Source organism: Triturus cristatus, chromosome 9, assembly GCF_964204655.1.
Source record: "Triturus cristatus chromosome 9, aTriCri1.1, whole genome shotgun sequence".
Lineage (NCBI taxonomy): Eukaryota > Metazoa > Chordata > Amphibia > Caudata > Salamandridae > Triturus > Triturus cristatus.
Window position 1 is genome coordinate 451,329,580 of NC_140592.1, and position 22,471 is coordinate 451,352,050.

The window sequence follows — 22,471 nt, forward strand, 5'->3', positions numbered from 1 at the left end:
ATCGATTCGTGACCAATCTATTGCCAGAGGTGTCGGCTCGATTACAGGCCGCTGAAAGCACCTGGACGACCACCACCCCGTCGACAATCTTGAGTATGGCTCAATATTATGAACATCGGGAGAATGAAAGTAGGGACAAGACAGAAAAGAAGTCGAAGGACTTGAAGACTCGGGTATTGTTACAGCAAGTAGAGAGAGGACGGGGAAGAGGTAGAGGGTCACAGAATTTTGCTTCGAGAGGGGCGGGTCCGCCGCAGACGATGGGACGGACAGATTTGGGCATAAATCAATGCGCCTTCTGTAAACAGGAGGGACATTGGCGAGCTCAGTGTCCGTTACTATATGAACAGAACAGTGCTCCGAGAGGACGGGGAAGGGGACGTTTCTCTGGGCAGCGAGGGGGATCTACGAGAGCAGAGCATTCGGCGACAGGTGAGATAGGTCAGAACTGTTTCGACCACGGTCAGGGAAGACAGTATTATAATGACGATTATGTGGCAGGCGAAGGATCAGGTTATTCTCAAGCATAGGACAGCCAAAGACAGAGTCAGGGGCAGGTGTCGATTCCAATTGATCAAGCTGGACCTTACGTTCATGCACGACTACTGAATGCATCAGGTAAGTTTCTAGTTGACACTGGGGCCATGAACAGTTCCGTTTCACGTGCCCTAGTCCCGGGGGCTGCTCTGTCTGGCCAGAATAATGTGTCTGTGGGGTTTTCTGGAACTCCGGTGGTAAGCCCCATCTCAGAACCGCTTCCCCTTACCCTGGGGCCGGTATCGATAGACTCACCTTTTCTTTTGACCTCCCAGTGTGGAGAGAACCTTTTAGGCATGGATCTATTAAAAAGATTACATGCTCACATCTATTGTTCCCCAGAAGGGGTCTACCTGACCATAAAAGACCCTTCTCCCCTCTCTGCACAATGCTTCTCTAAGACAGAACCTTTACCACCAGAACTGGCGAACATTCCGGAGACCCTCTGGGCGACCGGAGACACTGATGTGGGCCATTTACGAATAACCCCAGTATCGATTACCTTAAAACAGGACGCCCAGTTGCCAAAGATTCCCCAGTATAAAATTGCCCCTGCTGGGGAACGGGCCCTGCTGGCTATCATTCATGATTTGATAAAGACTGGAGTAGTGGAAGAAATGGCCTCTAATACATTTAATAGCCCTATTCTTCCGATTCTTAAACGAGCCCCGACACAACCGACTCCTGATTATGCTGATACCTATCGATTCGTGATTGACCTTCGAGAAATCAATAAGATCGTGGTACCCCAGTACCCTGTGGTACCTGATATTAACTCCGTCCTGACAATGATTCCTCCAACGGCACGATTTTTCTCAGTTATTGACTTGAAAAACGCTTTCTTTAGCATCCCTATACATCCAGACAGCCGCTATCTTTTCGGCTTCACATTGGGGGTCCGTAGCTTTAGATTCTGTCGCGCCCCCCAGGGGTTTACTGAAAGCCCCAGTATCTATAGTCAGGCATTGAAGAGGATACTGGACACCTTGAGTTTGCCGCCAGGTAATGTATTACTCCAGTATGTCGATGATCTCCTGGTGGCCTCTGACACTGAGGAGGGCTGCCGAACGGCAACAGTGGAATTGCTGCAACATTTGGCAAAACATGGTAATAAAGTATCATTGTCGAAATTCCAATATTGTCGACCGGAGGTGACCTATCTCGGTCATCTCCTGTCGAAGGAGGGAAGGCGATTGACCCCGGAACGTATTGCATCCATTACTAACATGTCTGTTCCTCGCACGCAACGTGATGTCCGTGCTTTGCTTGGCATAACCTCTTACTGTCGCCAATGGATTCCTAACTACTCTCTCATCACTAAACCTTTCTTGTATTTGATCACCAAAGACGTGCATGAACCCCTACCTTGGACTGATGAGTGTCAAATAGCTTTTCTTTCTCTGAAGGCTGCTTTATGTTCTGCTCCTGTGCTTGGCACCCCAGACTACCGGAAGCCTTTTGTGCTCTATGTGCATGAGGTGGACGGTTGTTCGCTTTCAATGTTAACACAGGACTTTGGAGGTAAGCAAAGACCCTGTGCATATTTCTCAGCAGTTTTGGACAACGTCGCCAGAGCACTTCCCAGCTGCCTGAGAGCCACGGCCGCAGTGGCGTTGGCGATCAGGCAATCGGAAGGGCTAGTCCTAAATACGGATCTCACAGTAATGGTACCACACGCTGTGGACGTATTGTTAAACAGAACTCAGACGCAGCACTTAACTAGTGCGCGTCTTACGGGGTACGAATTGACCCTGTTTGCACCTCACATAACCATTAAAAGATGCATGACTCTGAATCCTGCCACGTTGCTACCCCTCCCCAAAGGAGAAAGTGGCCAGGATGTACATGGTTGCATATTCCGGACTGAAGAAGAGACAAAGGGCCGGATAGATCTAACGGACACCCCCTTATCGGAACCCCAAGGAGAATTGTATGTTGATGGCTCATTCTTTAAATTGCCCAACGGTAATACGGTTGCGGCCTATGCAATTACCACCTTGCGAACCGTGGTAGAGGCGGCCAAGGTACCATATCTTTCCGCCCAAGCAGCTGAATTAATCGCACTACTTAGAGCATGTGAGTTGGGAAAGGGACTGAGGTTGAACGTCTACACCGATAGCCAATACGCTTTCGGTGTAGCCCATAGTTTTGGGAGATTATGGGCAGAACGAGGGTTTCTTTCGTCCCATGGTGAAAAGATAAAGAATGGACAATTGGTCGAACGATTGCTGGCCGCATTACCTTTGCCAGAAGCCCTCGCCATTGTGAAATGTAGTGCCCATAAGGCGGTAATTGATGATGTTGGGAGGGGTAACGCTTTTGCAGACAAGATTGCTAAGGAAACTGCCCAGTCAGATACCCCCTCCATGTTTGTAGTTAGTCAATGCAGAAGGATGGTAGAAGCAGACATTTTTCGAAACACTGTAGATAGTGTGAGAGAGTTGCAGAAAGAAGCCACCCCAGAGGAGCTACAGTATTGGCAGGAGCAGGTGGGGCGGTTAGACGAGAATGGGTGTTGGACGGATTTATCAGTAAAATGCAGATGGCTGCTACCGAATGCATTCGTGAATGCGGTAGTGGCCATGGCACATGGTCCCGCTCACGTCGGGGTTCGGGGCATGTGTGCAATGTTGGACCCTGTATGGACAATGTTAATATCCAGAAAACGGCTAGAAATCTGGTCCAGCATTGTATGATTTGCCTCCAGCATAACCCGGGGGGTAGTACCCCTGTGTTGACAGGGAGCTTTGCCCCACCTACCTTGCCTTTCGAGGTACTCCAAATGGACTATATACAACTGGAACGGGTTAACAACCTTAAATATGTTCTGGTGGTAATCTGTACCTTCAGTAAATGGGTGGAAGCATACCCCACTAGAGAAAACACAGCTATAGCAACCGCTAGAGCCCTAATAAAGGAGTTCTTTCCCCGATACGGGTTACCACGAGTAATCTGGAGTGATAATGGGACACATTTTAATGCCAACCTAGTTCAGCATGTATGTAAAGGTTTGGCAATTCGACAGAAGTTTCATGCTGCAAGGCACCCACAATCAGCAGGCCTAGTTGAGAAATATAATGGGATCCTGAAGTTAAAATTAGCTAAACTACAGGACACGACTGGCCTGAAATGGCCCGATCTTCTGCCCTTGGCTCTATTGTCTGTGAGAACCACCCCTCATTCTCGGAGTGGGATCTCCCCTTACGAGGTGGTTTTTGGGAGGCCAGCCAATGTATGGGGGGTGCCCAGGCCTAAGTCGTTTAGGGATATTGAGTATCCTATGCTGACCGATTATCTTTATGCTTTAACTAAAGATCTCCGTTCCATCCACCAACAGATTTCAGCAGTACTGCAGCCTCTGCCGGAGGGTCCCGGACACAGCATCGAACCAGGTCAGTGGGTCCTAATTCGGAACTTCCAGCGAAAGTCGAGCTTGGAACCCCGCTGGACCCAGCCACATCAAGTGCTTCTGGCCACGAGGACGGCGGTAAAGGTCGAAGGGAGGCAGCATTGGATTCATGTTTCCCATCTGAAGCGTGTCCCGCTTCCTTTGCCTGAGGATTGCCAGGTCCAAGAGGAGAACGAACGGCACAGAGGTGAGCACGACGCCGGAGAGCTGTCCTCCCCCGAAGCCCACGAAGAAAAAGAAGGGCAAGGGGAGAGGGCCACAAGTCCAGGGTCAGCTGGGTCAAGTAAGGCCCTGCCTGGGGATGAAACGCGTGACCAGGAGGGCCACACATCTCGTTCCTTCTCTGATCCCACTGTGCCCGTTTTGTTCATAAATCCTGAAACCCCTGGTCACACTCGATACCACCTGCGGCCCCGCAAACGGAATGAGATTCCCCGGCCGGCTTACCATAAAAGGTGAAGTCCGAGTTAAGGGACCTAGGGGATCACATGAACACTGGACTGAACTCGTTGAGGGCGAGGAACTATAAGTGATAGCCCTGTTCAGAAAGAAGTTAGAGACATTGATAGCAAGAGGGGCCCAGGTAATCCTCCTCTTCGACCAGAGTTGTGTCAAGTGCAGCTCCCATGCAAGAAGTTTTTTGCACCCTTGATTTTTACTCTTTTTCCTTTTTTTACTTCTACTGTTTTGGAATGCTAAGAGCCTGCCTGTGAAGCTCTAACTTGGACACAGGAAAGAAGCACCCTCCGGCAGAATGGACTGCGTATAGTTTCCCTTCTTGTTGTCATTGTTTCCCGAGTTTAGAATCGGACTTTTAGTGAGAATGTACCCCTTTGCTCGTTTAGCCATTGAAGAGGAACGTCCCATAGTTCCCCGCCCTAGATATGCACATTTACCAATGTTTTCCACATGGAGTTTGCGTGCTAAAATTGTGTTTATTTCTATAATAGCTGTGTCATTTCTGTTATGTTTAGGGTTGTTCATTTATTTAGAATTCCGCCACCCAGTCCATACCTTGGTGTTAACTACCCCCACTCCTCAAGAACACCATTTTCGGACTTTGGCCCCCCACAAAGAAAGGCATCGTCAGACTTATGTACATAACACCTTCATTGAAATGTTGCATCAGACTCACAGTTCCACGAATGTCACCGATTGCTGGGTATGTGGGCTCCTCCCTTCAGTAATGCATAAACATGATTTGTTTATATCAATGCCATTGTCACATCTAGGGAGCTGTGAGGCTTGGTTTAAATTGCTGTCTATGATATATGAGCATTATACTGTAGATGCACGTAGATTCTCGGAGAAAGATTATGAATTAATATTGGCCTACATAGAGAGGCATCAGGGATTCACTCCCAATGCAGAAGGCACTGATGGCACGTTAGATCCAACAGCCTGCATGAATGTGTACATGGACCATGAGAACGATACTTGGTTAAGGGATGAGGTATTAGATTTTGTATCCTTCAACTTCACCGAGTATTTTAGATATTTTCAGGAACGCAATGTCTCCGAAGACAAGATTATACCTGTCCCGGTATTAAATACGTCATCCTCTTTCTGTGTCCAGGGTTCCGGCCACTTGTTTGTAGGATCTAGTAGATGTAATTACACTTATCGATTACGAACTTTTAGTAGTCCTCCTATTCTGACTCCCCCGAACATATATTTTGTATGTGGAGAGAATGCTTACACCTGGCTTCCCAGGGGATGGTCAGGCAGGTGTTATCTGTCCTTCCTCTATCCTCCTGTTTATATTGCTCCCTCAGATTACCATAAATCTCATTCATTAAATAAAAGAAGCCTGCTATCCCTATCCATGGATAATGATGTCACTGATCAAACAGATACCCCGGCCCAACATTTTGTTGATATTATGAAAGCGGTCCTACCCATATGGGGCCCTATCCTCACTAGTAAGGAAATCAGAAGGTTGTCCAGGGTGGTGGAGGGAGTAGTCAATACCACGGCCGGAATATTGACTAATATCACTGTTGAGCTTCAGGCGACCCGGCTTGTGACCCTTCAAAATCGCCTTGTTTTGGACGTCATACTGGCTGACCGCGTAGGAGCATGCGGGGTGATCGGGAGCTCCTGTTGTGTATATTTCCCTGACTCCGCCCCTTCAGTTCATTTAGCCATTCAGAAGCTCCACCGACTGGCATCAGAAATCCATACCGAGACTGGTACTTGGTCCCTGTCAACTTGGTTTTGGGACCTTCTGACCACCTGGGGGTGGAAACTATTCATGGTTCTATTGGGTATTGTGGGTTTCCTCTTTACCTGCTGCATTTGTATCCAGTGCGGCCCTGCCTGTTGTTCCTATTGTGCCACCCAACTCCGCTCTACACTACCTAAACCCCCACCTACCCCAGCTCGTGCCTAAATGACCCAGAAGGAAATTCATGATCTAATGCAGATAGATGAGGGTATCTTTGAGGATTAGTCATACTTGTTTGTATCTTATTTTAGCTACACTATGCTAAAAGGGCCGTTCTGTAGGATCCGAATTTCAGAATATGGTTAGCACAGTGTAGCTAAAAACTAACTAGTTTGACTCGGCCCTGTAATAAGGCCTTTGTGTGCATCCATTGGTTAGTACGGCGGAAAGGGCCGAGAACAGAACCGCGGCCATTTTGGTCCTCGGCTTTCTGTCGTTAAAAGGAGCTACAGTCACGTGATTCCCTGAACCCATATTTTCCCTTGTTCAGCAGACACTAGTTTTAGAAGACAGGCTGAATTGTATTTACGACCGAGAAGCAAGGTCACATCTGCTAAAAGGGAGTACCAGGCAAATTCCTTCTGAACCTGGGACGAGAAGGGAGTCACCCGGTCGACCTTCTTCTCTTAAAGATAGTAGTCTTTTTGTATCATCGAAACTAGATATAGGATGAGCTCATTAGGAGCGCCTAGGCTGGCTGGTACTTTTCCACTTATAAGGCTTTGAATGTTGCACTGTAATGTATAAAAGTGTGGTTTTGACGAGGAGCCAGCAGTCTTCCTCGGCGCACCCCTTGGGTGAGGATCGACGAGGCTCCTCTATGTAGAGTTTCCTGTTTGGCCAATAAACGCTTGAACCTTCTACGTTGCCAACTGCTCGTTATTTGACTTACATTGCGGGCCACTGGTAAGTGTGGCCCTTGAGACGACAACTTGGATACAACAGTTGGTCACCCAAATCTGGCCAGATTTGGGTGACCAACTCTATCAGGGAGAGAGTCACAGTAGGCAATAAGGCATGGGAGGACAGTTACCTTGCAGTCCAAGCAATCTCCAGTCTAGTTTCAGGTTCTGTGGGTGATCCACCATAAACATCAATGGAGTGGTCCTGAGGGAAGTCATACAGGATGCTGAAGATGCTGAAGGATGCTGTTGATGCTGCTCTGGCTGTCGGATGTCTTCCTGGGGCCACCCCTCGATCCACGAACATGGTGGTTTGACTTTAAGCACAGAAGTCGATTTTCCATGAAGGCTGTTTGAAGTTCAGAAAAAACTAGATGCCACTGGTCCACTGATCTCTAGTTACAGCGAAACAAGCAATTCCTTTGAACTGAGCCTAGTATCTGTGTTGGACAACAAAACTATACTCCAACAACTCTCTCCTGTCCATCAGACTCAGATTCAACTTTTGAGTATCGAGACTCTATTTCCCAGGCTTCGCTTTGGTGGTCAGGGCATTGTGGCTACCAACTCACCAATGGAGGATTCTTCAGCTTTTGTGGCCCTGGAGCTGTTGCAGGAAGTCAGCCAATTGAATTTGGAGTTAATTTCTTCTTTCTGGGGCTCAGGATGACTTTACCTCAAGCAGGTCAGCACAGGCACAATCCTATCTTTGCTAGCCCAAGGATAAGTAGGCACAGCTTAGTCTTTGATGCAGCCTCTCTTTGCTGAGTCCAGGGAACAGCAGGGCAATCCTTCTTCATCCACTCTCCAGTGCAGACATGATCTGAGGCCTGGGTGCCACAGGTGCTACACTAATGCCCACAACTTACCTTTGGGGATGCAGTGATTACTAGCCAATGGATTCCCGCCAACCTGATGACAACTTAATTCCAAGTGTGGCATCTAGCTATCTCAGAGTGCAATATTATGCTCACCCCCAAGAGAGAAGAACCCCTTTCCCAGTGTGTGTGAAGCTTGGTAGCCCACCATAGAGGTGTAGCTAACTGAGGGCTACACTCCCATGGGGAATCTGGTTTGGCAACTGTTTCCACCTCTCTGTCCCCAATGCCAACCTGTCTACCAGAACAAAAGTGGAGCCCTTCTCACGTGTGTCCACCATTTGCCCTTCACAGGCGGATTCCCCTTTGAAACCTGGATTTTAGGCTGGCACCCTGTTTGGCCTTTTTGCCAAGGAGAGGTGATACCTCTTCCAACAATAGGTCCTTTAGTGTTCATTCTTGGGAGTCATTCACACATCTCCTCAGGAGACCAGAAGGCTGTCTCATGGCCAGCAACTGTAAACGGTCACTGGGAAATGTGGGCAACAGAGTGGCAACTTTCTAAAGTTCCTCAAAATAATCACAAAGAGAGAGCCTGCTACCTATATCCTGTAAAAAGCACGTGATCAGATGAAAAATGGACTCCTATCTAGTTTTTAGAAGAACCCTCACCCATTAACATCAGTTATTGGCATGCTTCATCATAAGGTTCCCACCTGAGATGCCTAGTGCATTTGGGTGTGCTTCAATGCCTGATTTACAGAGGAGCAGGTTATTGAAGTTCATGGATCTTCATAGTTAAAATTATCTTAGGGTTTCCCTATCCCAAAGGGGATTTGTTTAATACAGGGAACCGTAGGCAAGGTTAAAATCAAGTGTTAATGTGAGCCAGAGTGTTATGATCTCCCCCATCTATGGTCTTCATGTTTCAGCCAAAGTCTCTTTTGCCCATACATGTGATGTGACTTTCTTCAGAATCGAGTGATCCCTAATCTCATGAGCCTGCAAATGCGCACTACTACTCGTGAAGTTATGCTATATTCGTAACTTGCAATTTCCGCTTATACCTCATTACAGGGGAACAGCCTTTGCAACGCGGTTTTTACCATGCGCTGCCATTACATCGCATGCGTTACAATGCATGCGATGTTAAAACGCGTGGTAAAAACCACGCATACGATTACATCGCATGCGCTTTTACAACGCTTGCGATGTAATGTGTAATGGCGGCGGCTATCCAAGTCGTTGTGAGGAAACTGAGGCTGTTTCCTCACAACGACGTGCACCAAGCAGGTAGGAGGAGGCAGGAACCGGGAGCAGAGCCGGTGATGCCGAAGAGGAGAGATGTAAGGGGGTTTGTGCTTGGGGTGGGGGTTACTTTTGTAGGGTTTAGGGTAGTGTAAAAGCAGTGTTGTAATGTTTGTGTTGCCTGGTTTTTTTTATAATGTTTTAGTGTGTTTTTTGTAGTGTAGTGTAGTTTTGTAGTGTTTGTTTAGTGTAGTGTCTTAGGGTTTAGGGTAGTGTAGTAGTGTTTATGTAGTGTAGTGTTTTAGGGTTTAGGGTAGTGTTGTAGTTTTTGAGTAGTGTGGTATTTTAGGGGTTAGGGTAGTGTAGTGTTTTATGGTTTAGGGAAGTGTAGTAGTGTTTGTGTAGTGTAGTGATTTATGGTTTAGGGTAGTGTTGTAGAGTTTGTTTAGTGTAGTGTTTTAGGGTTTAGGGTAGTGTAGTAGTGTTTGTGTAGTGTAGTGTTTTAGGGTTTAGGGTAGTGTTGTAGTGTTTTTGTAGTGTAGTGTTTTAGGGGTTAGGGTAGTGTAGTGTTTTAGGGTTTAGGGTAGTGAAGTAGTGTTTGAGTAGTGTAGTGTTTTAGGGTTTAGGGTAGTGTTTGTGTAGTGTAGTGTTTTTGAGTTTAGGGTAGTGTAGTGTTTTAGGGTTTAGGGTAGTGTAGTAGTGTTTGTGTAGTGTAGTGTTTTAGGGTCTAGGGTAGTGTAGTAGTGTTTGTGTAGTGTAGTGTTTTAGGGTTTAGGGTAGTGTTGTAGTGTTTTAGGGTTTAGGGTACTGCTGCTGAGTTTGTGTAGTGTAGTGTTTTAGGGTTTAGGGTAGTGTTGTAGTGTTTGAGTATTGTAGTGCATTAGGGTTTAGGGTAGTGTTGTAGTGTGTAGTGTAGTGTTTTAGTGTAGTGTCGTGGGGTTGTGCAGGGTAGTGTAGTGTTATTGTAGGGAGAGGACTGGGGGTGGGGGAGGGTTGTGTAGGGGTAGGGTAGTCACTTACCTTGCAAACTTTCACCACGAGTATAGCTTTATCACGCATGCCTTTGCTTTGTAATGGCATGCGTGGTAAAGGCATAGTCGTGGTAAAAATTTGCACTGTAATGGCATGTCGTTGTCATTGACATCGCGTAGTAATACCCGCGTTGTAATGGCATGCGTGGTATTAGTATGCGATGTAATGACATACATCCCTCATTACAGGAAAGGCTCAATTGAAAGTATATCAGATAAGCAACAAAGTTGTGGAACAATCTTCCACCCAGTCTCAGAGCACTGGAAAATGAAATTTCCTTCTGGAAGAAACTTAAGACATGGCTGCTTCCCTGTTAATGTACCAGAGGCCCTACTCTCAGCACAGTATTCACCAGCGCGGGGAAGCCTTTGGGTAGCCATGTGCTTTCCAAAACATAAACATAAACAAATAAGCATGTCCTTAGCTTCATAGGCACTTAGAGGTAGGCGGACCCTGTAGTAACACATTCATCAAGGTGTCTCGCATACATTTCACCTAGTTGGCATCCTCTAATACCTGGAGATATTAGAGGAGGCACAACTTCACTAGTTTGGTATCTAGAAGCAGTGCAAAATTATTTTACACTAGCATAGGGCTCCCTGGCGACTTTTATGCCAAGGTGAAAGACCTAGTAAAATAGAATACCCATTATTTATTGGCCAATATATGGGCAATGCATGCTTCAGTTAGTATAACACTGTTCAAGACCTTCCTTAACTCTTTTTAATGCTGGTGTAAATCCTGTCAGTCTATTAAACATCTCATATAAGACTGTTTGAATCAGCTTGGAGGACTTCAGGATGTAAGCTCAGTTTCTTTTAACATATATACTACATGGTAAACTGTGTTGCTATTACATTACTACATAAGGACTGTGGCCATCTTGAGCGGGTAAATCCCACTATTACTATCTGGAGTTTTTTTCTGTTTACAGTTAATCTTACATATATTTCTAATGGATGTGTGACTTAACTCTGCATTCATTTTCCACGCATTTCTTTACAACGCAGTTTCTACCCCGACCGTGACGTTACCATGCGTTCCTTTACCACACAAGTCGTTACAACGACTTGCCTTAGGTGGGTCCTGGACTTTGGAATAGTATAATTTACTATTCCAATTCCAGTCCACACAAGAGTAGGGAAGGTGTGGGACTTAAAATCCAACACCAGCCCAACAACCCCACACCAAAGCAAGTTGTTGTAAATACTTGTGTGGTAAATTAACGTGCGGTAACGTCGCAGTTGGGGTAATGACTGCGTGGTAAAGGATATTTTCTATTTCTAATGGCTCACGACAATAACCAATTTTGCTTTTGTTTTCATATCACTATGTGTCCCAAAGTCCTCTTACATTGTACCCCAATTTGGTAGTATTTGTTCTATCTAAATATGATAGTTTGGAATGGATTAGTTATAACAAATAAATTAAAAGGTGTTTTTAATAATCACAAATATTAAGCAACAATGGGAATGGGGAATACATTACATGCACATGTATACGTCAGTGCTCCAAAGTTCTGTTAGATAAGAATATACTTTTTTCCCAGAGATGTCCACCAATTGTAGAAACAGTTCAAACAAGTAACAGTTAATGCTTTATTATTCTCATCTATAATTATAATAATGACATCACAAAACGGGAAAAAGGTAACAGAAAATGTTAGATAACTTTTATTCGTCTTTCACATGGAATGATAGAGCGCATGATTATATACAGCATTTGCTCATGAAGTTTTCATAATCATAAAAATTGCCACATTGTTTCATGTGTTCAAACGATCAGGGCTGGATGAGGTAAATTCATAGTAGTCCCTTTAAAAAAAAGTTGTACAAATTCATATGTCACTTATCTCTGCTCTTTCGGGATATAATGCTGATTTATGTAATCAAATTATATATCTAGCATATCAAGTGCATTGAAGTCATCCACTGTTGCTTTCGGTGATTTACTATTGCGGGGCTCCATGTTGTTCAGTTTCCTTTCAATATCACAGACTCCAGGGTTATTATGTAACATACCAATAACCATACATGTGATTCCATTCGTTGTATTGAATCTCAATGTAATGGTTTACCGAAAGAGAATTTGAGTTAATTGTATTATTCATTTTGTATTTCCTTTGTGGTCATTCAAATATAAGGGAGGTGTTAGCCTAGATGATGGTTTTACTATTGCAATTCATGAATGTCTCTTGCCAGTTTCCTTGCCTGATATTTAATCTCTATAGTATTAGCTGCTAGTTCGCACACTTATCATTGTCCACATTTATAATACCCTCTAATTTTAGGTAATCCTTAAAATCTGTTAATACATTTGATTCCTTAGGTTTGCTGGCTCTGACCAGGGAGTTTATGGGATTTTTTATCTTCTGAAAAGCAAATATTGATGTGATCCAGCGGAAAGGGGGCAAATTTACAGATCCTCCCTGCGTCACAGATCCGTCACCACTCTTATTCATTCACACACGCATTCATTGGTGGGGCCCATAACACCAACACTAACGCATTCGTATCTGCACAGAGGGGGATGAGGTATGCGCTGGACATGTGGGGGGGTACCTTATTACCTATAGGGAAAGAAATTTGTTACAAAATTTTACATATATACATCAACCCCTATAGAATCCCAAACCTTAACATCAAGGCACTCCACCACTTGGTCGAATAGACCAATTAGTTGGACTGGTTGATGGTGATTTAGAACCAGCTAAAACATATTTAAAGCTTCGGAATTCTTATTCTATGCTCTATTTAAAGAAACCACAAACTCATTCTCAGTTAATCAACAAATTTTCATGACATTTATATTTACCTATTCTTGCTATCAGGGTTATTTTCTAATCCAATTGGCTCTATATAACCCAAATTCTTTGCTCAATCGTCTCAATCAAAAGTCCGGGAAAAAATTATTTCCTCGACACGACACAGTCCCAATGATTTCCAACTGGCCATGTAATCGCGCATGCGAATCGATCACGGAACGCACTCTCCTCTGGATATGATCTGCGAGCCCCTCTCTATTCTACTACCCTTTTGTATAATACAATTCTGGGTAACATGAAAAATTTTTTAGACTACGAGAGCATCTGATTGGTCCATTTGACAAAATTTGTAATATGGTCCTGTTTTCCCATCGATTTGGGTTCTCAGATATTTTGCTGGTTCACTTCCTCGGTCTATGTCATACTCCTGGCAACATTGTTGATTCTTCATCATAGGTGACTATTGTTTGTCCGGGTGGTTTTACTGACTGAAATCTGGCAGTCCTCCATGTTCCTATCCTTGACAAGGAACACTGTGCTCTGAATTTGAGGATGCCTGGAGATCTTCTGAGCCATCCGAGTCTGCGCGGTAGACATCGCGCTCACAAGACGGTGGCCACTTCCGAACTCCATTTTGTATGTCATGGCTTGGTAGGCCCGAATGCCAACTTAAGCAAAACAAACACAAAAGAATAATTAATATGCGGAAATGAAGATTCTAATGTTAAACCCACACTAATCCCTTTATATATTAGTATTTTCCTAGCTTATAGCGACATTTAAAGCAATACTACTCACCATTCGGTCCTTACAGGAACGCAAAACGTCACAAAAGCAACATAAATCATGCAATTTTCCATTACCACATCTCCTATTGTTAATATGTGTACCATAATTAATCATTAAGTTATTCTGCCAGGCAAATAGCAATGAGTCCCGCGTAAAATTTGTGTTTACTAAAAATGCATGTTGTTGGTTAGTATCACACTGCACACAGTTAATTCAAATTAAAGTATAAATTGATTACATAATTAGTATTTTCATGCAAAATAGAAAAGGTATACAAAATGTTGCTTTACCTGCTCCATCAATCCCCCCTTTGGTGATTTTTAACATCACCACAAATTCCCTTAAATTTTGATAACATTTCTAATAGAAATTAATTCAGTTCTCTTAAGTTTTGTTAGGACACGATTGTTTCCCCTGTTTCATCCTCTCTTGTCTTTTTATATACATTCTCTTTCCATTCTTCTAATTCTTCTAATTCTAAATCTTCAATTTCTCTTTCCTTTCTTTCTTTCTCTCTTTTCTTAGCAGTTTCTCTTTTTATATTATTTTGTATTTTTCTTCTTTTGCAACATAAACATCCTAGTCTCAAAATTAATACTAAAAATATTACACATGTTACTGGAATTAGAGTTTTACCAATAAATGTACTACCTAATTTTAGTAAAAAGTTTTTAATAGTAGAAAACCATTTTCCAATCTTTTCCCAAACACCTTCAACCTCCATTGGAACAATTTCCTCATGCAAATCAGTTATATTCTTAATGTATGTCTTTAAATCCTGACTTTCGTCAGGAATATAAGTACAACAATGTTGAACCTGCAGCATTCCACAGACTCCTCCCTCTTTGGCCAAAATAATATCAAGGGCAAGTCGATTTTGCATAACCATGGCCCGCATGCCAACCATTTCAGTATTTACTAATAAAAATCCTCCAGCAGTGCTTGTTGATAAGCGATCCACTACTGTAGACAGTTTTCTCATTTTGTTTGCATTCAGAGATATTGCAACGGCTGGTATCAATGCTCCAAAAATATCCCCTACAAATTCTGACCAACTTTCTCTCCTTCTACGTGTTAGTTGTCTACCTATCTCATGTGTACCATCTTTTCCCCTTCCCACATGAAATATCTTTGGGAAGACCAGGCCTAGATAACATGTGCCATACCAATGGTCCGGTAATCGATAATATGCTTTGTTTCCACAGATAAAATATAATCCAGGGAATACCGGTTCATTTCCTCCTTTAAATCCCCATCCACCCATGATTCTATAAGTATCATGGCAGTCACTTGCACCTATGAAGTAATTATCATATACAGTTTAATTTCTTCTAATACACAATTTCCCTTTCTGAGGCCAATCTAAAGCCATAGCTGGACTAGTTTCTCCTTTCAGATGTTTCTCTCTTTCAACGTCCCAGACTGTCTTTTCTTCCTTTCCCTCAGGTATCTTCTTTTGCATTTTTATTCTCCTTTCTTTTACCATATCTAAAAAAGTATTTTCTTCTCTCTTCAGACTATAAGTGAGATTATTTCTAAATACTGATTCTAAAGTTAATTCTCTAGTTTCTAGAAAAAAATCACCTAAAACTTTACCAGGTTTAACTCTATTCAGTTCAGGAACTACAGGTACTTGTGAAAAAATGTTATCTACATCAGAAAAATAATATTATAGTTTCCCTGTTTTATAAAACAATCTTGCTAATACACTACATGTTATTCCATATGTTACTGGAAGGTGGTGATACGTCACTCCCTCAGACACTGATGCAGGTAACTGCATGCAGACATAGCAATCTCTCACATCCATTGTTTTTGCATATTCATACAACAATTTTGAAAAAACATTGTTAGAAAAATCAGTTATGGACCTATCGTTATGTAAGTAAGTTCTATCTATTTATTTAATTGGACAAGTATCATGAATCTGTTCTACATTAGACTTATTCCCATCTATGACCTTCTATCGTTTCAAACATTACTCTAAAGGAAACTATCAAAGCTAACGCACTCCACTGAAGCATTAGTCATCCGGTACAACAGCAACACACCTTGCACCATCTTCGAAGGAACACACATGTAGATTTTCTATTTTCTGTGTTTGCCATTTCGGAAAAATCAATGTCTTTTGACTTGTCTACACACAACTAGTTTTGTCTAAACCCAAGGCTCTATGCGCCTACTTGGTTCTTTTCCAATATGTTTCTTATTTTCTCTTCTGGAACACCTTGGTTCCCTCAATTTGGCATTTGATTGTCTTTTACTTTACTTTCACAGTCATGATTCAGAATTTCCAGAACATCCGTCTCTTCCCGATGTCGGACAAGATAACTCTCAGGATTTCCGAATCTTCGTCTTCTTCAACCACTTCTGGTATAGTCACACCTAGACTCCCTTGGCTGTCAGCTTCCTCTTGTTTTTCAGGAAGTGCCATGTATGTCCATTCTGGTGACTTATACTTCTGGTTGGGGTTCTTAGTCCGTTTCTCCTTCTTCAAGGATGTCTGATCAGTGTCTTTTGATTTCTCTTGGGTAGACACCTCATTCACTTGTTCAGCTCTAGGTGAATTTACTTGTGTCAATCGATATCTCAATCTCTTTATCTTGTTTGGCCAAACTTCCTCCTTTGCTGGTCTTTTCAACTTACTTCCCTTTTCACTTCGCTCAGTTCTCCATGCTCTTTTTCTCAGAACTCGACCTTCCTGTACTTCTTCGTCACTGTCCTCAGATTCAGTTCCACCTTGGCTCTTACTTTCAGTAGTTTTTCTTTCCGCAACTTTCTTTTTCTTATCTACTTCTGTCCCTCCTCATGTTTCTTCCACACAATATTCCTGCTGACTAACTGTCCCTTCATCTACCTGGATGTGTTGTTTCCCTACACCTCCTCGGGGTTCTTCCGCAACAATCTTTCCCTCTCTCTCTGTATCTAGTACCTCACCATCTACCTCTGTGTTTTCAGATGGAATTTTTCTTGCTTTTGCATGTGGAACTTCTTTATCAAGAATTTCTTTGACAGTCTTTTCACCGTTTTCTTCTACACTTTCAGATACTTGTACTTGTTCAGTGTCTGACTCTGAGCTAGTGTCAGAAATCTGTAATCTCCTTCTTAATAGTAGATTCTCTGGTGCTATAACTGGACTTGATTCTAACTCCCCCCTTTCAGGAGTTGTTCTTGTTCTTGTTCCTTCTGAATCTGACTCGGAACTGGTAACAGATCCTTCGAAATATTCCTCTTCCCTGTTATCCACTGGATTGGAATTCTCAAGGTATGACTAGCATGAATCCAATTCTTCACTCCTGCACATTTCACAGCTGTCGTCGTAGTCAAGCTTACCTGACGTGGTTTACCCCACCGTTGGACCAGACAATTTCTTCTTCTATGCACTTTAACTCTCACCCAGTCAACTGGACTTAGATCATGAGCTGGCTTCTTTTCAAGAGTGGTTGCATCCGATCCAACCTGATGAAATACAGAATGAACGGAATCAGCCAATCTCTTGCAATAATCCAACACCAAGTCATCAGATATAGGCAATAGTTTGTTGACAGGAATGAAAACATGTCTCATTGCCCTCCCCATTACTATTTCATGGGGACTCAATCCAGTATTCCTATCAGGGATAGATCTAAAAGTAATGAGCACTAGAGGCAAGACACCAGGCCATTTCAAACCTGTGGCCAAACACATTTTTCCCAATCTATTTTTAATGGTGCCATTTACTTGTTCCACCACACCATAAGTCTCTGGGCGATAAGCACAATGCAGTTTCTGTTGTACATTGAATGCTTCACAAATCAGTTTCATGATTTCATTATGAAAATGCTTTCCTCTATCTGATTTGATCGTGACTGGAAAACCAAATCTGGGAATGAACTCTCTCAATAGTAGTTTTGCTACAGTAATTCCATCACTCCTTCTTGTCGGGTATGCTTCCACCCATCGAGAAAATAGGCAAACTACCACTAGAACATTTATCAGTCTGTTGCAGGGGGGCATTTCAATGAAGTCAATCTGCATTCTTGTGGAAGGCCCTCCTTCTCATCCTATCGTTCCTAGACTCACCACTGTTTTTCTTCCAGGATTGTATTGCTGGCATATAAGGCATCTTTGACATAGGCTCTCAGCTACAAGTCTAAACTTGGCTTTATACCTTGTCTGTTTGAAAAGTCTGATCATAGCATCCCTTCCTACATGTGCTTGTCCATTATACATCCGTGCCATGGTAGAGACCATGCTATCAGGCATAATTAGTATTTTCATGCAAAATAGAGAAGGTATACAACATTTTGCTTTACCTGCTCCATCAGATGCTCACATGTTTTAAGGTCTCAGATAAATACGATTTTGTTTAATTACATTTTTGACCTTATTCGCAAATTAACAGTACGGTCCTCATTATGAGTGAGTCAGAAAATGGCCTGCATTTTTCCCTCTGTCGAAGGAAGTTATTGAAACCAGGGTTATGGGTAACTCTAAGGGTGGTGGAAATCTGGACCATAACAAGTGGTGCCCTCAGGGTCCCCTTAGGAATGAGGAATTACTGGGGTCCTCAGTAATTCCGGGTCTGATTCCCTAGTAATTCCTCATTTTCCCACTGGATTTTCTTTCAGAGATTTTGCCCACTTTCAGTAGCTCAAATATCTGTGTGACAATAAGAAGGTCTGTAGAAACACTGTGGATGTCATCATTGTGATGGGTTCGCCCCATCTGAATTAAGCAGCCACCCATAATGAGGGTCTAAGTTGTTACATATGTGGAACAGTTTCATTTTTAGGTCTCGCCTACGCAGCGCGCAGGCGTTGCTTTGGAGTGACTTCTTGAAATCGCTTCGGACTTTTGTGGAAACTCGTGCATGTTCTGCACTGTTTCCAATGGGCGCTCGTGCATGTGCAGTGTTGGCCTTGTGGGAGCGAGCAGCAGCGCCATCTGTTTGCAATTATCGTGCCCACCGCTGCTCGCTCCCGTAAGGTAAACGCTGTGCGTTGCTTTAACTTTTGCAGCCACGGGCCGTGCTTGTCTTTCAGCGCTTGTGTTTTTTTTTGTAGCTGCCCATACCACTAAAGCTTGTGTGCTGCTCTGTATTACTGAACCGGAGTAGCCAATCTCCTCAAATGCCCTTCAGTTTAAGTTCTCGGAAGGAACACCTGTAGTGGTTTTAAGGTGGACCTGGCGTGAGTGTGCGGATTTTCCCTCTCCTAATGCCATCTTTCCCTGCCTCTTTGTCCTCCCCTCTCCTCCGCCTCCCCCAGCCGCCGCCTACTGCGTGCCCAGACACCTGAAGGCGAGACATAATGATCAACAGAGCACCAGCCAGTCTGGAGCACGGCCAGTTATTTTCTTCTGAACAATCAAAGGTCCGGTGTGTCTCAGCTGACCTGTAACTGTCACTGAAAGTGCTCCCATAAACTATGAAGTGCGGCAGAGCAGGGCCGCCCGTGGCATGCGTGCTGCTTCTGCAGCCAGCTTGGGGCTCCCAGCGGCGTTAAGGCTGCTGCCAGGATCACACTCACTCAATTGCTACAATGTAGCACAATGCATTATTGCGATTCTCCGGGGCACGGCGTCCACAGCCGGTCAACCTCACGTCATCACCAATGACTGAATGTCATTGGACGGCCCCTCTGCCCAGGACTCACAGGAGTCAGGACAGCCTGGATTATCACTGGATGCAGGCTGGGCGGCAAACCCGAATTTCCATGGCTCACGGCCTGAGCCTGCCTGCTCCTGCCAGCCTTGCAGAGCAGAGTCGCTGCCTGCAATTATGGAGCTCCACCTGCCACAGCTTCGAATCCAGACTCGACTGACTGTCATCTGCGGCCATAGTAAGTACTGTGTGTGGTAATTGCAAATGCCGACACCTGTTGACTCTAGGCTCTGTGGTCACTAGTTTAATTCCTAAAGCAGATCTTATTTCTGCGCCAGCCCTCATACTACATGAAGGTAAATGAACTCAACACAGGTACCCAGCAGAACGGAAGCCTCTCCGAGATGCAGACGGCGATTGCAGCCCCTGCCTCATGACCAGAGCCCTCTAGTGCTTCTCTCGCTGGTCGCTGTCTATTTATGTAAAGGCCGGAGTTTTGGACTCCGGGAAGTCCTCACCCTTCGAGGCCACAGGCCCAGAGAGCCCATCGATGCCTGCTGCAGTGCCATCCCTGGGCCTCGGCTGGTCTCTGTTGGCGTCGAGGTGCTGGTAATTAGTGATAAAATCTCAGTGACCCGAAACTTCAGAGGTAGTGGGAGTGCCCAGCCTCTTAATCACGAAGGCCCCGGTGCCTACTTATTGCTGCAGCCAACCGAGTGGGTTAATAATAATTCAAAATAATTGTTTGCTTTTTAGCAGCAGCGCGATCATCTGCCTCAGTGGCGGTCGTGTTGCAGTAAACTGTAGGTCAGAGTTCTTCTGCCCAGGCATGGCTGCAGGCTCGAGGCTTCCGGCAGGCAGTTTGTGACCTAGAGTGTGCCTAAGGCTGCCGTGCCCAAAATGCCCAGGGTGCATGCTGCTGTCTGCCCCTGTTACTGGAAGAGCAGCTATAGGTGGGTTTCAGAAGAGTCCACATGAGGTTCAGCTCATAGGCGAGACCTAAATAGGGTAAAGGATGAGAAATCAACATCTGTGAAAAGAGGAGAGTAGGAGGCAGACCAATAAAACCTGTGCCGGTCAGTCCACCACACATGAGATTCCAGGGATGCTTTCTGTCAGAATAAGTAATGGAGTTGTGAATAGTGTGCACCGTTTCGGTAAAATGGTTTTGTTTTTGCTATTTTTTGTATTGCCATCAGGTCAGGCAACAAAGCCCCGCCTTTCCCGATCATCTCTAGTCTCGTCAATAATAATCCCATGATCACAACCTGTTGCTAAGAGACTGTAGACAAAGCTATGAAATGAAACTGACCTGGCTGTATTTTTGGTTTCCTCCTCTGATGCTTCTGTAAAATGAATCTGTGCATCCAGAGGGTGAAGAGGGAAGGCACGGTTTTACAGAACTATCAGAGCAGGAAACCGAACATACAGCCAGGTCAGTTACAGACCCTGGCTCAGCCCTACTGGCTGTGTGCAGGCGCACAACGCCCATTGGGATGAAAGGGCTTCAGCCCCCCCTCCCCAATCACCCACCCCGGTCGTGTGTGTCAGCCCAGGCTGAGACAGCTACCCGGGACACACATAGCTGCACCCGAGTACTTCCCAGGTCTTTAAAAGACCATTTGATTGATCACCCCTTCTTAGAACCCTGCATCACCACTCTGACTATCGCTAAAAGAATTAGCCCCACCTGAAATTTTTAGTAGCCCCCCCCAAAAAATGTGGCTCTAGTTGCACCTCTGGCTGTGTTGATGCATTACTGAGATCCACAAAGGTAGAACTCGACTGAAGCACTGGGTAGGTCTGCTGTTAACGGTCCTCTGTTAACTTTGGGGTGCCGAGGGCCATAAGCAGAAGAGGAATCGACGCTTGGAGTTAGCTATTAGGCCCCAGATGCTTAAAAACAGCATGGCTTTGGGGTCTTCCGAGACAGTAGGATAGTCAGGCTCGAGTCAAGGGTAGACGCGGTAACCCGCAGCTGTCTGCATGGTTTTATCCTACAGACAAGCTTCCCCTTGCACACTCTGTAGCCCACTCTGTAGCACTATTGATATTCGTTTCTGACTGGTACCATGTGATGCTGGTGCCCTGAACGGATGCCTCATTGGTATACGTATCTTAACTATCCATTTCAGGGATTTTGAGCAGTTCGAAGATATTTTAGTGCTTCCCATTGACAAAAGGCTGTAATGTCTAATAGTTATCTCTTTCCATCATTGCTTATTTTGCTCACAAGAAAGTGTCACTTATAGTCGTTGAATGGCACTCATATTTACACTGAAACATTGGAAATGTCACACATAAGCAACCTGAAACCTTGGCGCACGCAATGCGCTGCCAGCCTTTCTTCTTCCTTCTCGGATGCGTAGGGGTGATGGAAGTCTGCGCGATACGCAAGAAAGGCTCGAGACTGCCGTACCCCTCGCCGTGCGCTGTGCCTGCGATACGTGAGAAAAAGGCCTTCTCAGCGTCTTCACTCACCCAATGTACTCACGTCTAAGTCAGCAAAAAGGAACTGGGGGCTTGCTGTAAATTGTAAATGCGTAACTGTGTGTTACGGTCCTGAAATGCCTTCGATAGTTCTTGGGAGATAAGGGGGGGTGGGGGTGTGGGGGGGGAGCCAACATGAGACCAATTTATTGTGTGTGAAAAAGGCCGATTTATTGAAACAGGTGCATATCACAATTTCATCCCTTGGCCACTGCCTTACAAAACTAAAACCTCACTTTACAAGAATTTCCTGACCCCTTGTTCCTCCCCCCCACCCCTACGATCCCCCCATCAGATCCCCCACCCCACAAAATACAACATAACATTCCATAACCATAATATAACCCAATCCTAGACAATCTAGCCTTTCCAAATCCTAACCTCCCCTGACCGTGATCCCTACCTGCCTTTGTGCTACTGTAACTAACCAACCTCTAATCTAAACTTATCCTACCTGGTTACCCTTTCCCTGCTCCTGCTCACAAACTACCAACATATAACAACAAACTCCAGCCAATCCCGGCCAATTGTCAACCACCCTTCCACCCAGAAAAAGGCAGGAGTGTAGGCGGATACGCCGCCTCCCGCTTTTTCTGCCCCCCCAACAGTCCCCCTTTCCTAACATCGGTAGACACCTAACAACCGAGCCAACACCTCCCGCAATTCCAAAA